This window comes from Macrotis lagotis, chromosome 4, assembly GCF_037893015.1.
Source record: "Macrotis lagotis isolate mMagLag1 chromosome 4, bilby.v1.9.chrom.fasta, whole genome shotgun sequence".
NCBI lineage: Eukaryota > Metazoa > Chordata > Mammalia > Peramelemorphia > Peramelidae > Macrotis > Macrotis lagotis.
Window position 1 is genome coordinate 211,380,948 of NC_133661.1, and position 17,253 is coordinate 211,398,200.

A 17,253-nucleotide genomic window follows, 5' to 3' on the forward strand; every position below is an offset into this window, starting at 1 on the left:
AGTTCTTTAAATATTTGAAGGATTTTTGTGTACAAGAATATGTGTTGCTCTATTTTTGTTTCTTATAGAAAGTTTTTTAGACTAGGCTGAAATCACTTGTTGGAGATTGTCGTAAAGGTGGTTTTTGTTTTGGTAAAAGGTTATCTATAATGTCGCCTTTAATTAGTCTCAAGCCCCTTAATGGGAATAAAAGACCTTAATCAGCTTGGATGTTACTAATTTTAGAGGAAAATCATTAGAAAGTTATTGAAGATATATTAACTTTTAGGCTTTTTGTTCTTTTTCTTACTCTGTTCTGAGATGGCTTTACAGATTTGAGTCTTATAGTCAGAAAAGATTTGGGTATGAATTCTTTTACTCCTGACATTTACTAAATCACTGTCATTAACTTTGTTGAACTTCAGTTTTCTTTTGTTGTAAAATGAAGATAATACTTCTACCTTAAATGGTTGGTGTAAGGTTCAAATGAGAAAAGTATGTGTACAAACCCTCTTTGCAAATCTTAAGTTCTCTCTAAATTTCAGCTATTTCCCATAGAAAATACAGATAAAGAGTGTGATGAAGTGATGCTTCTGAATAAAAAAAAAATAGAATAAGGTCTGAGTAGCTCTCACTCCTTCATACCCTCTATTGGCATATAGAAAATACCTGAAATAATGCTTAGAGAAACTTCTGCTGGCAACTCACTGTCAGAGAGCAGGAAAAAAAGTGATTGGGAATGATGAACTTTATTATTTTTGAATATTTGATGTACAAAGGTGGGTCTGGAGTCAGGAGAACCCGAGTTTTATTTTACTTGATTATCTGATCACTTTCCATGAATGCAGCTAAATCCTCAGCTTTACTGTTGGTTCTCCTGTAATGCATATTTCAAAAATGCTAATTTATTCCATTGATGTTGGATATTAAGGAACAATTTGAGCATAACTCAAATTTTGCATTTGTTTATATTTGATTTTGTCCATGGGAAAATGCAATTATAGAAAACTGCTCTATTTCCCGAAAACTCACAAGCTACGGCCTTTATCCACTTCAACAATCAAACTTCAAATCTTTTACATGGTACAGTTTCATATTTAATGTACGTATTATGGTACAATAGGAGGGCTGAACTATATTCATGTATTGCACCCCTACCATTCCACCTTGGTCTTGGACTCCCACTTTTCCTTTCTTTTGGAGAATGTCTAAGTGGGACCATCCTCTTTTTGACTCTGCCTTGTGATTTGGGGTGCAGACCAAGGCATTATCTATTAAATATGTTTTAATATGTATACTGTTTTTATTATATGTGTGTGTTTGTGTGTGTGTGTGTGTGTGTGTGTGTGTGTGTGTAAAATCATTTGATACCGAGGTTGTTGAGCCTTGTGTTTAACTTCATTTCCCCCTAAAACTTACTAATATTCAAATTTAGTGTTTTTATTGCATAATTTTGCATAGTACAGTTATTTTTATGGCCTCATTACTTAGTAGTGACTTTATTTAGCTGTAACTTTTTTGTTGACCTGAAGTCTCATGTCTCTATTTCAAATTGGATGTTGTGTAAACATCTTAAACTCATCTTTTCCAAAACTGAAGTTCTTATATCCCCCTGCCCCCATTTCATCTTGTATTTATCCTGTTTGTGCTAGCTATTCATAAGTTGTCTACCTCATTAGACTGTGAACTTGAGAGCAGGGATTATTTGCCTTGCTTTGAATCCATAGAACTTAGAAACATAATAGGAACTTGATACGTTAATGTTTGTTAACAAGTATACATGAAATGTTCAAGTCAGACTGTGCTAAGGGTTATAAGAGAACTATGTAAACATGGTACTTTGTGAATTGAGTTGTAGAAAATAGTATAGCCAGTTTTTAGGGGGATAGTTTTTGGGAAAGCAGCCTGAATGTGAGTTGACTTAGTTGTGTTCAAAGTTTGCATTATACTTGTCTGTTCCCTTCTGTCAATTAGCACTTCTTTTGAAGAGAACTAGGGCAGAAATTATTCCCCAAAATCTATATAGAACTATAACGTAGTGGTAGCAAACTCGACTTGTTCTTTTTTTTTTTTTTTTTTTTTTTTTTTTTAGGTTTTTGCAAGGCAAATGGGGTTAAGTGGCTTGCCCAAGGCCATACAGCTAGGTAATTGTCAAGTGTCTGAGACCAGATTTGAACCCAGGTACTCCTGACTCCAAGGCCGGTGCTTTATCCACTATGCCACCTAGCCGCCCCAAACTCTATTTTAAAAGTATTAAAACATTGTACCCACCAAATTGTCCTTGTGGAAACTTAACTATAGCTAGTGGTATGGTATCTGATATGTCATAGATTTAAAATGAACTGTAAGAAGAACTTAGATGTTAAGAATATTTGATTAGATGACATTTTAGTCACATCTTGCAGGATTTATTTCAACAACTTTTGTTTTCTAGCTATTCTACTTGATGTGCTATAGTAAATTCTTAGCTTTTGTTTCTTAAATCAGTAATATTTAAACTTTTAAAAGACTGGAAACTTCATTTTGTCTTTTTGTCTTCCATGACTTATAGATGTATATATTGCCTCATGTGTGTTAGCAAAATCTTGTTGAATTAAAACAATTTTTTAATTCAACTTATTTTGCTAGTCTTCAAGCTATTTTCATTAAATCAAAAAATTTAGCATGTTTAGTTATTATGAAAGTTTGTATGTTTGTATATGACCCTATGTTTTGTTGTTGTTTTGATTTTTTTGTCTTAATTTTTTTTCTGCCTCAGCATTTGGATCTGACTTCATGAAGCAAAATTGGTTCCCTGTCTTCTTAATTTTATATTCCATTGGGCATGTAGGATTTTTTAAATTGATTTTTGCTATTATAAGCAGAGAAGATATAAATATTTTTGTTTAAGTAATCCTTTTCTAGTTTTTTTTCTTTTTTGTTGTGACTAGGAAATTATGGTCCTTTTTTGGAGGGCATAAATGGATGTTCTAAGGACTATTTTAATTAGGGAGATGAGTTGAATGACATGTAATTACAACATCAAAGGTTGTAGACAGTGCACCACTGGCAGAAGAAAAAAGTTCTAGAAATTTTTAATTCTAGTCTCAGTGGCTGAATAAGTTTTAAAATATTGCAAGAGAAATGTAATCAAGGACAGGAAAGGTGGGTGGGTATCCTGCTTCCTTCTGTCTACATCCGATACTTCTAGAGCTAGGGATCAAGAATACTGTTTCCTGATTTCCTATATTTGGGGGGAGGGGGTGATGTGAAGAGGTGAGTGGTGGCAGGGAGTAGTAATTATTAGTTACAGTGTTTTGATTCTGAAAGTTACTTATTTTCTCTATTGACTTAGTTGCCTAGGAAAACATTTGTGTTTGTCTATCTCTCAAGTAGAAGTATAGTTTATCTCTGCATCCTTCTATCTGCCTTGGTAAAGATATTTTGGATAGCTGAATTTTCTATTAGTTGGGATTAGCCATTTAATTGTTAGTCCTTTTTTTTTGGTGACAAATTCTAAAATGAACTTCATGAAAATAAATTAAAAGGATTTTTTTGGTACTCTCATTTCTCAAGCTACTGAACATTATTTAATTTTTACTTGACATAGGGTAATCAGAAATATCTAAGTTATTATGGTCTAATTGTAATGGAGATAAAAGCATTATTGGCTAAGTAGATTCTGGCTCTAATAAGGGACCTTCAGCTTGTGTTCTTGAGAAAGACCTAGACGTAACTTCTTTGGGTGAAATGTGCAGGAAACAATTCTCTCTTAAAGAGTTTGACTTTAATAGAATTCTAGTCACAAAGAACTTGAGAATTTGCATTTTTGATGTTTTAACGTATGAAAATACATTCAGTGCTTGCATGCTGAATTCAGTTTCTTATGGAATATCCATAAGATCTTCTAGTCTACATCACTGAATCAATCTATATATATAAATTAAAATTGAGTGGTAGCACAATACTTAATATAAACCTATGTGCTTAGGATGGAGTATACATTTGCTTACGTACATAGTAGGTCTGCTAATCTAAGTTTTTAGAAACATACAAGAATATTTGAGACAATCAGAGTTTAACATTTTAGGTATGAGTTACCTTTTGTTCACATAATGGCACTTTTAAAAGCTTTAATATTTTAAAATTAATATTTATTGTTCCAGGTATATGCTATGATAGTTTTTCAACATTCACCCATTTGCAAATTTGTTTCAAATTTTTTTACCACCTCCCTTCCCTTTCTCTTCCCCTTCTCTTCCCCTTGGTGGTAAACAGCCTGGTAAAAATGTACATACATTTGTGTTTAACAGTCATTTTTTGGGAAAAGAAAGAAAACCATGAGATCAGAGGAAAAAAAACACAAGAGAAGTTTTAAACAAAGTGAACATAGTATATATATTCAGATTCTGTGATTTCCCCCCACCCCACCCCCATGTGGATGACATTTTCCATAGTATTCCATAATAATTCCCAGGATTATCCATAATCTGTGAACTGCTGAGAGGAGCTGCATCCATCATAGTTGATCAACTCATCATGTTGTTAATATGTACAATGGTCCCTTGATTCTGCTCCCTTTGCTCTGCATCAGTTTATGTACTCCAGAAAGCCATTTTCCCTTTCTGAACTCTTCACATCTATTACATTTGCAGAAATTTTTAAAATATCTGATTTTATTCTTAACAACCTTTGTAAGTAAATCTCATTATCGACATTTTACAAATGAGAAAAAACTGAGAACCATTAACTAATGTGCTCAAGATTTCATAACTACTTAGTGTGTGAGGCTGGATTTGAACTCATCTTACTAATTTTGATTCCTTCTTAATGTCTACTCATCATCTAGTTATTTATCAATTGAGTCTTTTAGTGGAGTCATATCTCCATGCATTATTTCCCGTAAAGTCTGATTTCAGATATTCAAAGAGATTTATCACCTCATTAGTGTACATATTCTTTACTGTGATGCAGATTGTGACACATTATTGTTTACCTATCCTATGTGATTATTCTTTATAGCACATCTGCCCAATATTTGTGGACCTTACTTCTAATTACTATGCAGAAGATATCATTGGAGTGCAGGGGGGCCATGTATTGGTGATATCTTATTTTTAGTCCTTTTATTTAAGACATATATTTAAGCCATTAATAAAAAATAATTCTATTTTATAACTACTGATTAGTAATCCTGTCCCAAAAGGGTTTTCATCGGGGATAGTCTATTTTATTCCATGGAACATACTTGTCAAATTCTCAACAGTAGTTTCCTCAAATTACAGATAAGCAAAGTAAGTTTTATAGAAGTTAAGTCTAAGTTTTAGAAGTAAATTTGAACTCAAGTGCCTTCCAGGTCTCCATTTTTATCTATTACAATATTTTATTGTTTCTCTGGAGTTGATTCGTTCAGTTCATAGAAGGTAGGGTAGAAATACAGAGATTGTTGAAGGGAAGACACTGAATAAAGATAAGTAGTAATTCAAATATTTATTAAGTGCCAGTGTCCTAAACACTGAACTTGACCTTGGGAGGTGGTGTGGAGGCAAAAAGATAAAAATGATGGAAATGATAATTGCTGACTAGTTTTTTTAAACCATAAATTAGTGGTTAGAAACTCAACTTTTATTTTTTTTTCTCTGCTTTGCTATTAATAGCATTTATTTCAAAGAAGTATATGTGATTGATCAAATGAGAGAGAACATTACAAATATAAAAGATAATTTTGACTTTATTAAGTTAAAAAGTGTACAAATAAAATCAATGCAAAAACGATTAGAAGGAAAGTAGAAACTGGGAACCAATCTTTCCAACGATGTCTCTGATAAAGGTCTAATTTCTTAAATACGTTAAAGAACTGGGTCAAATTTATAAGAGTATAAGCCATTCCCCAATTGAAAATGATCAAAGGGTATGAAGAGGCAGTTTTCAGATGAAAAATCAAATCTATCTATAGGAATAGGAATAAGAAGCACTCCAAATCACTTTTGATTAGCGAAATGCAAATTAAGACAACTCTGTGATAACTTCTTCACACTTATCAGATTGATTATATGACAAAAAAGGGAGATGATAAATATTGGAGAAGAAATCTGGAAATTGGGACACTAATGCCCTATTAGCGGAGTTGTGAATTGATCTAACTACTTTGGAGAGCAGTTTGAAACTATGCCCGAAAGGCAGCCAAACTCTGCAAATCTTTGATCCAGTAATACCATTACTCAGCTTGTATCCCAAAAAAATCATAAAAGGAAAAATGTGCAAAATATTTATATCTGTCCTTTTTTGTTGGCAAAATATTGGAAATTGAGGGAACACTCATTAATTAGGGAATGGCTGAACAAGCTGTAGTATAAGAATATAATGGAATACCGTTATTCAGTAAAAAATTATGAGCAGGCAGATTTCAGAAAAACCTGGAAAGACTTGTACAAACTGATACAAAGTGAAATGAGCAGAATCAGAAAACATTGTACACCATATCAGCAACATAGTGTGACGATCAGTTATGAATGTTCCATTCTTTTTTTCTCAGCAACACAATGATCCAAAACTGGTATAAAGGACTCATGAAGGAAAATACTTTCCATATCTAAAGAACCGATGGACTCTTAAAGCAGAGTGATGCATATTTTTTCAGTTACTCTCATGGTTATTTTTTCCTTTTGATTTGTTTCTTTCACAACTGAGACTAATATGGAAATATGTTTTACACGATAGCATATGTATAAACTATATCAAATTGCTTACCTTCTTAAGAGAGGGAGAAAAATTTGGAACTTAAAATATTGTAAAAATGAATGCTAAATTTTCATGATACATGATTGGGGAAAAATACTATTTTAAAAAACCCTCAAAAGTATATATGTAACCGAGTAAAGAACTAAAAATGTATAGGAAATTAATTTTTCTTAGTGTGGGTGGAAGAAAAATTTATGTCCTAAGTAGGACATTGTCAAATTCAAATAAGGTTAAAACTTCTAGATGTGTAACAGCTTTCCATTTGAAATACATTGCAGTAAATTCTCGAACAGATAGTTTAACTTTTACTGCATTGCTTTTTTTTAACCATGTTGTTGCATTTGAGAGACATATGTGGGGTACTTCAGGAAAATGATGGAATGAAAAGAGTCAGGAGACCTGAATTGACATCTTTTTTTCAGACTTACTGATTGTATAAGGACAGCTAGGTGGCAAAGTGGATGGATCGGAGTCAAGAGGAATGGCGTTCTAACCTAGCCTCCAACATTTGACACCTCACTAGCTATGAAACCTTGGGTGTGTCACTTAACCCTGTTTGCCTTGCATGGAGATCATCTCCAGGACTCCTGAGTTAATATGGCTCTGAAGGAGAAAGTGAGAGTGGTGACTTAGCACAGCAACCCCTCACTCAAATCCAGTTTATGTGCTTGTCATGGCATCACCTCCCTAGATGACATAGTCTAATACAAGAACAAAGGATAAACACCATCATCAATTGTGTAACCATGACCAAGATATTTAAACTTGTAAAGTCTTAGTTTCCTAATGTGCAAAATGAGAAAAATTCTGCTTGCTCTGTCTGCTTCATAGAGATGTGGGAAAAGTACCTTGCAAATTTAAATCTTCTGTGAATTGTTACTATAAAGAAAATAATGTTTAAATGCTGATGAAGGTGATACTACACTTCTTGATGTCAAACTACTTTCATTAGGCAAAAAAAACCTCATAAAATAGATCATGAATTTCAGAATCCAACTAAATGTATACAGAAAATAAATACTATTAAATAATGTGTCCATTATTTTGTTTTTTTTTTATTTTCAATAGGTTTATTAAAGATACTTGAGAAAATTGGTTAGTGATTTGACAGAAAAAAGATTCAGGCCCACCTCTCATACCATATAAGTACTTTAGTCAATTTTCACTGAAATTTAGACCAAACTATTTTAGAGTAAATAATGTATTTATCTCAGTTTGGGAAGAAAATAGATGGGCTTGGCTACATTCAAAATATTCCCTTGCCAAAAGTGTAATTTCAGGGTGGACATGTTACTTCCCTATTCAGTCAACTTTGGCCACCCTATTAACTCCAGGATCAATTAAAAAGCCTTATATTAGGACCTCTAAAGTCCTTTACAATCTATTTTCTTCCTGCCTTTGCAGTCTTCTTACACTTCACATAACCTCATTCCTCCTGCTTCTCCCCTATCCCCCACATACTCCATAATTCACCAGCACTGGCATTGTTTTTCTAATAACTTCCTGCAGATTACCTCCAATTTATGGTATATTTCTTACATAAACAATTGCTTGCATATTGCCTTCCTTACTAGAATGGATGTTAGCTCCTTGGACAGGATTTAGTTTTGCTTTTCTTTCAATCCCTAGTACTGCAGAGTGCAGATAAACCTAGATTAAAATTTAATTGGGAAATATTTAATAATAAATACAAATACTGTTGTAGTTTTGTGTTCTATGATTAACTAGAGATATCCTTATAGTTTAGTGGCCCTGGTTTCTATTTGAATTTGATACAACTTCTCTAAAACACTTGTTGGAGATCTGGATTAATCTAGTCTTTCAGGAAAGCAGTTTGGAACTATGCCCAGAAAATTAGCAAATCATTTTTTTTTTGCATATTCTAAGATCTTGCTATACTATTACTATATCTATACCACAAAAAATCAAAGAACAAAAGATATGTGCAAAAAGTATTTGTAGCATATTTATGCTATAGCTCACAGGCTATATGAATGAAGTGGACAATTTTCCAGTAAGAAATTGATGAAAGGGGAAATTTCAGAGGAAACTGACAAGATCTCTGTAAACTGATAGTATAGTGAATAGAACAGTTTATTCAGTGATAACAGAAAAACACTTTGAAAGATCAGAACTGGGGGTTGGCTAGGTGGTGCAGTGGATAGAGCACCAGCTCTGGAGTCAGGAGTACCTGAGTTAAAATGTGACCTCAGACACTTAATAATTACCTAGCTGTGTGGCCTCGGGCAAGTCACTTAACTCCCATTTGCCTTGCAAAAACCTTAAAAAAAAAAAAAAAAAGAACTCTTACCAATATAATATACCAATATAATAACATAAAGGCTCACGACAAAGGGAATGAAGATGAAACATGCTACTCACCTTCTGGTTAGAGAGATGATGAATATACAGTGTAGAAAGGCATAGATTTTTGGACATGACTAGTGTGAGAATTTGTTTTATTAGACCATATAGATATATATTGAGGTATTTGTTTTTTTAATTTTAAAAAATCCCCATTGTGGGATGGGATGGGGTAATTAATGAGGAAGGGGAGATTTAAAAATTTGTTACTTGAGAAAAAACTATTATTTAAAAAAGATAAATAGATAAAAAATTGAAGGACTTGATAAATGAAATTAATTTTAAAATAGTTTAATTAGTTGTATTAAGGTTTGAGCTTAAATTTGTAATAAATTGTTAAAGAAGAGTATGTCCTCGAATTTCTAATTTAGTAAATGGAAAAGAGATTTACATAGTAATGCTATTTCCTTTCATTTTCTTAAGTCTCTTTCTCAGCACAGGAAAAACCTTTGTAGAATGATGAAGCTAGATAGAGAATTAGAGAACTAGAGTATTTTTGAGAGTTTTTTTTGAGGGGGGTGCCTTTAGGCTTGCATTGTCTGCTTTTAGTTCTGCTGCAATTACTTCCCATCCACAGAGGGGAAGATTGGAATTGTTAAAGCTTAAACCCATCTTCTCCTCGTCTGCTGCGCCTCTTACATTTCCTGCTTCCTGGGAGGAGTGACCTTCCATGTATCCATTCTTCTTGTACTCTTTCCTTCCCTTCCTCCATTCCTCCCCAAAGAGACCTAGATGGTTTCTGATATTTTTGCTGAGAATGATTTTTTGACTATCAGGGAGCAGCAAAATGCTCTTGAGATTCTTAATTAGTGATATAAATTTTCTGTCTTCATATATTGTAACAATTCAAACTTGCTAATTTATCTTTCTCTATGAAATAATCTATTCCTCCACCTCAAGTTTATTAAAGGGCTTCTGAAGGAAAAAAAAAAGAAGAAAAAGTCTTGCATCAGGTGTGCTTGGAAGATTTTTGAGTCTGGCCTACCTCACTCTGCTCCCCCCCTTCACCTTACCATTACTTGTTAATTTTTTTCGGGACTTCCATAGGAAAATAGTTTATTTTTTTTCCAAGGGTTTTGTGCTAGAGTAAAGGGAAAAGGAAGGGAAATGCTTTAGTTGCTTCCAATGTCTAACTTGGAGGCTTAAGTGGCACTTTTTAGTAAACTAAAATAGTTTCCTTTTGACCTTGTCAACCTAACTTCGTCTAGAACTTACTTTCCTCATCATTATCATTTGTCCTGCTGACTTCAGAGGTTTGTTGAGAGACAGAAATGAGATAGCATATGAGAATATACCTTCTAAATTTTGAATATGCAGATATCAGATATGTATATTAAATTTAACTAATGCATTTCATTGCAAGTTTGAGATTTGTAGTATCTATGTGACTTTTCACATTTTTTAATGTATTTCCAAAATGCTTTTGTTTAAAATTTTCTTTTCCTGAGCTGCAAAGCTATATGGCAAAGTAAAGACAATAAAAAAGCAAGTGTTTCTTGTGATTAGATAATTTTAGAATTGATAATAGACTCAATATAATTTTTAAAATGATGAAGGGTGACTAGAGAAAATGTTTTGCCCATAATTTTTTGAATCAACAGATTTATTGACTTGTATTCACTTGACTTTACAAGTGAAACTTCATATCCCTAATATTATTATTATCATTATCATTATTATTATTATTATTATTATCATCATCATCATCATCATCATTATTATTTGCACAGCTAGGTCATTATTAAGTGTCTGAGGCTGGATTTGAACTCTGGTACTCCTGACTCCAGGGCCTGTGCTCTATCTACTGCTCCCCCCCCCCCCCCCAGGCTAATATTATTTTGACACTTGTAGAAAGACAGTATCTTGGGAAGAAGAGTTAGATTTCCAAATTCAATATTTTTTTCCTTCTGAAATTGCTGTTTTGGGGAGATAGTAGATGAACTGGAAGAAAAGTAATGTTGCTTATTAATAGTTGACTGATAAAATGTGTTGGGTGAGGGCTTGATAGTCTTTGAAAGCTTTTCATTAAGTGATTTTTAAGAAAAATTCTCAGTTTTAATGCCGGAAAACTTTTTTTTTTTTAAGGTTTTTGCAAGGCAAATGGGGTTAAGTGGCTTGCCTGAGGCCACACAGCTAGGTAATTATTAAGTGTCTGAGACTGTATTTGAACCCAGGTACTCCTGACTCCAGGGCCGGTGCTTTATCCACTGTGCCACCTAGCCATCCTGGAAGACTCTTCTTGAAAAAGGGTTAATTTGATCCATTTATTTTCAGTAGTCTTTTGAAGGAGTTATTGAACTCAAATAATAGAATTCATTGAATTCCAGAAAGCAAAGGGAACAGATGGATCCTTAGCTTTTGCAGTCCCAGCAGTTAGTGCATGCCAAAGCATAGGCATCTAATTTTGTAGAAACAAGTACCTTATAGATATAGCACAGTCTTCTGTAGTTGTCAGAGGGAAGCTGTAGAAGATTAATTTACATTACTACATTTGGTATTTTTCTAAAGGATTAAACCCTGGAATTTATGCATATGGAATGTCCATTTTTGGATTTTATGTTTTTTTTTTTAAACATTATGATTAAGTACACATTTTTTATTTACCAAAGAGGGCAAGGTTCAAGCAACTATTTTATTTGCACATTCTTCTCTAGGCTGCTGATGTATTTTGTATTGCCTTTGTATTGCCTATCAATTCTTTCAGAATTGATATTTTAAAAAATTAGTAACAAGTAATTTCAACTAGAGGGAGTTTGTTTACTTTTACACATAGGAGGAAAACGACATTCTTAGATGGCATTTATCTAGAAGAGTTTTGTGGTGATTGTCAGTGAATTCAGTTGTAACATATCTGGTTTCCTACTGCTTTTTTCTTTTTTTATATATAGAAATAGCCTAGCATAGATCATCGACTTGTTGAAACTGGCAATAAATTTGTCCATTAATTCTGCATACCAAATACAATCTCTGATAAGCCTAAGCAAACATAGCATGTGAAGGTATTTGCAACTTTTGTGATGCTTTTTTTTTTTTTTGGTCTAAATAGGTAGCTCAGTTTTGCAAAGAACTTTATAAGACCCTCTAGTTTAAGTTAACCTGTGTTTTAATATTTGCTGATTTCAGTGCAAAAGATGACTTGCAAAAATATATTGTGGAAAATATAGCTCAGGTTTTAAAAAGAACTTATCAGAGGATTGTAGACTACATAGAAACTTCATGCATGTATGTATATATATATATATATAAATACTTGGTGACTCAGTCACAGGATGTGATGAACACTGAATATCATAAAAAGTAAAATTATATTTTAACAAATACAAAATGAGAAGCTACCAATATGGAAGTAATTTCAGAATTAGCAATCCATGCAGTTGATAATTAGCTTAATGTAGCCAAGATAAAAATCAGTACCATATTAGAAAATTTGGACTATTATTAAAACAATTTTAACCATAACTTCTTTAAAAAAGCTTAATCTTGTAATGTAGGCATAGATGTGATCTAATAACCATTTAAAGTATGTTTTTATCATTTTCCCAACTACGTGCAAAGAGTTTTTAACAATCATTTTTAGTAAGGTTTTGATTTTTTCATTTTTTCCCCTCCCTTCCTTCTCCCCCTTACAGAATGCAATCTAATATAGGTTGTACATGTATAACTGTTAAACCTATATCCATATTAGTCATGTTGTGAAAGAAGAGTCAAATAAAAAGGGGGGGAAAGCCATAATACATAAAACAAATTTTAAAAATTGAAAATAATAGCCTTTGGTCTGCATTCAGACTCCATGGCTCCTCTGAATGTGGATAATATTTTCCATCACAAGTTCTTTAGAATTTTCTTTGATTATTGTACAGAGATGAGGACGATCGTTACAGTTGATCATCACACAGTGTTAGTGTGTACAGTGTTCTTCGCTCAGCATCAATTCGTGCAAGTCTTTCCAGACTTTTCTGAAGTATTACCCCTCATGGTTTCTTTCACAACAGTACTACTCCAACACATTGATAATACCACACTTTTTTCAGCCATTCCCCAATTGAAGGTCATTCTATTTCCAATTCTTTGCCACTATGAAGAACTGCTATAAATGTTTTTGTAAATATATTTTTTTGTGTGATTGCTGGGTCAAAGGGTATGCAGTTTATTGATTGGGTTTGTTTGTTTATGGGGGCATAAAATGCATTTGGTTGGTTTGAAAGATTTGGCTTGCGGACATACTTGAGAAAGATAGACTCATCACAACAGAATAAGCTATTGTAATAGAGATAAAGATGTAGAGATGTGTGCATTGTAATAGACAATGGGGATATAAATAATGGGAATATAAATAATGTAAATAGAGATGAATAACTAAACCTCAAAGACATCAGTGTCTACATGGAGAGAAACCTCTGATTGCTTGGGCCCAGGGAGCTGTTGTTGAACCTGTACTATTCAATATATTTGTATGTATTAGTGATATTTATGGATGGTGATATTACCAATTTAATTTTTATACAAAGCTGGAAAGAATAGCATGTAGTCAGGTCAGAATTAAAAATATTCTAATGGGTTGGAATAATGTAATGAATCTATTAAGATGAATCAATTAATTTTTAAAACAAACTTTACAATAGATAAAATATAACTGGCATAGAAATGGGATCTTAGACTCAAAAGGTACTCTATCCACTATGCCACCTAGCTGCCCTAATCCAGTCACTTTAAAAGTGCTGTTTGCCCCAGTTTCTTCTGCAAAAATGGGAATAATATATCACCTACCTCCCAGTGGTGTTGAGAAGAATAAATGTGATCATATTTATAAAACAATTAAAAAGATGACTAGAAAAACATAGTAGTAGCAATATAACCACTACCACTTGGGTTCAAAAAATAAACCACTTTAAGTACATGTGACTAGAACTTGGAAGCCATGTCTAGGAATTTTAGAGAATTGCAATGCAAATTCCATGAGGAAATGTTTGTATGATATGGCAGTCAAAAAACATATACTTTGATATTATTAGAGGCTTATTTTTCCCAAAATGATTTTTCCTAAAAATCACAGTGGTCCTGTGATATTCTACCCCTGCCAAAGCTCATAAAAGATCATATGGAATATTTTATTCAGTTATCTGTCCATTTTAGAAAGCAAAGAAGGGAATCAAATGGGTGCAAAAAGTTAACATTATTCCCTATGGGCTCAGCAGGAGAAACTGAGAATATTTTAGCCTGAGTAAGAAAAGACAATATATTATTGAACAGTCTGTATCTACCACACATCTCACTATTGTCCACTGGTGACCCACAACTTTAATTTTTTTAAAAATTTATTTATTTTTAATTTCAGTTTTCCCTCTAATCTTGCTACCCCACCCCCACCCACCACAGAAGGCAGTCTGTTAGTCTTTACATTGTTTCCATTGATCTAAGTTGAATGTGATGAGAGAGAAATCATATCCTTAAGGAAAAGTTTAAGAGCAAAATTACATAATAAGATAAAGGTTTTTTTTTTTTTAAATTAAAGCTAATAGTCTTTGGTCTTTGTTCAAACTCCACAATTCTTTCTCTGGATACAGATGGTATTTTCCATAGCAGATATCCCAAAATTGTTCCTGATTGCACAACTTAACTCTTAAGAGTCTGTGGTATTCCAGGTTTCTAGGTTTATGGTGAATCTTTTGTTTCAGGAAGAGTCAGGTTACTGATAGCAAAAAGGAATTTCCCAAAGGCCATTCAGCCTAATTTCCTTCGCTTTAATTCTGGACCAACTCATAGTTCAAGTTATAAGCCCAAGTAGGATATATGTACTATGAACCAATATGAGCTGAAGTGCATTTTAATTTTGAAGTCTGGACAATGTGTTCTTTATCCACTTAGTTTCTCCTATATAGAAAAAAATTCTGACTTTTAAAAGTGATATCGTTATTATTTGGGAACCATTTCAATAATGTTCTGCAGTGTGATGTAATTCAGGATTGCACATAAATTTTGAAGGCCACACCATCTATCTATGGCCAAATTCTCTTTCATTTCAGTTCTGCCCTGGCCATATTCCAATATGCAAAATAAACACTTTAAGTAAATATGCATTTACATATGATATACCTGTTTTTTAAAATTAATAATTAAGGGCATCTCTGCTGCTGTATTTCTTTTCCAGGAATGTTATAAGATGTTGATATATGAATAGGGGATATCTTGTTAGTAATAACCTGAAGGTAGCATTAGTTCAAGTTTACCGAATTTTGACTTATTTTGTAATTTTTTAAAATGCCACTGTGGGATTATATATACTCAAATTTACAAATGTGTCTATAATGTTGGTCTGTTGTAGTTTGCAAGAATGTTTCTTTTTTCATATTTTTATGAAATATGTCATTCATAAAATGTATAAATAATTCTGATAAGACTTTGCAGGACATATAAAAGATTAGGGGCCAGTAGCTGGTTGATAGTTCCAAATTGTTTTCCAGATAAGTTGAATCAGCTTACAACTCCAACAGCAATGCACCTAATGGTATTTATGCTGCAGAAGACATAGTTGGGGGTGGGGGGGATAGTAAGGAATAAATTCTCAAGTTATCTGAAACATGGGCAGATAATAAGTGTTATGGAAAAAAATAATAGATGTTACTATTAATGAAAAAAGGTAATCAAGCATTAATAACTGAATGAAGAACACTACACACTAATAGCAGCATTGTGTTATGATGAACTTTAATAGACTTGATCACCTCAGTATAATAATCAAAGAAAATTCTTAAGGACTTATGATGGAAAATACTACCCACATCCAGAAAAGGAACTATGGAATATGGTTTAGTCCAACTACTATATCATTTATTTAGTTCAATTTCTACTTCTTCAATGGAACATAATAATGACATGTTAAATTTCCAATGTGATGGCCTTATTACTATCTTTGAAAAAGAAGAGTTCACTGTAAAATCTTGATAAATTCATTTTACCTACTAAATACTGGTTCACCCTTAAATACTCTTGGAATGATCTGGCTTAATTTATTGATTTCACATCAAACTTTCTGAAAATTCCTACATGAGGAAAATTCCCTATAAATGAAATGGCAGGTCTAGACTCTCAAAATCTTCCTCATCCCTCTAAGGATTTTACAAATGAATCTATATGCTAAATCACACTAGCTCTTAAAGGCTATAGCTCTTGACTTGGCAGAGTGATCAAGTAGCTGACTGAGGCAGTTTCTAGCATCTTTTGATGGTCCTCAGGTGACAAGTTACTCCTTTAAACTTTTGTAAAAAATGGTGATAGCTCATATGGAGGAACAAAAGGTCAAGAATATCAAGGGAATTAATGGAAAAAATGCAAAGGAAGGTGGTTTAGCTGTATTAGATCTGAAATTATATTATCAATCATCAGTCAACAAAATTCATTTTATCTGTTAAAGGGGAACTGGAAAGCACCTGGAGGGAGAAGGGGGGAGAGGCAGTGGTGAGCAGTGGTGCCAAACTCAAATCGTGATAGATCCCTATAGGCTGCACATTTACCTAGAAAACCACAAATGAACATTATATTATCTTGTATTTGTTTTGTTAAACATCTCCGAGTTACATTTTAATCTAATTTAGGCCCCTTAAGTCTAGGCAGTGTGACGTATTTGTTGTTTAGATTAATGACAAACATAAATTTGGAATCTGAAGGCCTTTGTTCAAATCCTGTCCCAGTTACCTGTAGGACTCTGGGCAAATCATTTAACTTTGGACCTCTCCTTACACTATCTGTAAAAGGAGGAGGTTGGACTGATTGACCGCTCAGATTCCTTTTGCCTCTATTACCATGAGCTTCATAATTCTTCCTAAATTGTCCCTTAAACAAAGCTCTTAACTAAGAATCTGGAGATAAGGAATCTAATTAAAAAAAAAAACAGTTCATATTGATGTGTGAACAGCCTAGTGCCTCCTTAACTTCCATTTATATAGCCTTGCTTTGCAAAGCAGAATCCACTTGCAGTAGCTAACCTCTGGTTTGCATATGATTACACTGAGTCAGATCTTTGGTAATCAAGACAGAAACAAGGTGAAATCACTTACTGTGGATGGATATAACCCTAAGATGACCAGTGCTTTCTTGTAGAGTCAGTGTCTTTGGAGTTAGTAATAATAGTAGAATACTGTGAATGACATTTTGTCTTTGTAACTCTATGACACTGCAGCCATCACTGCATTT

The 17,253-nt window shown here is 33.1% G+C and overlaps 1 protein-coding gene across 5 annotated transcripts in view; it reads left to right on the forward strand.

The window, feature by feature from the left end:
* Positions 1-17,253, forward strand: part of STRN3 (striatin 3) — a 99,939-nt gene that overhangs the window by 17,810 nt on the left and 64,876 nt on the right. The gene's annotated exons all lie outside the window — the stretch shown is intronic.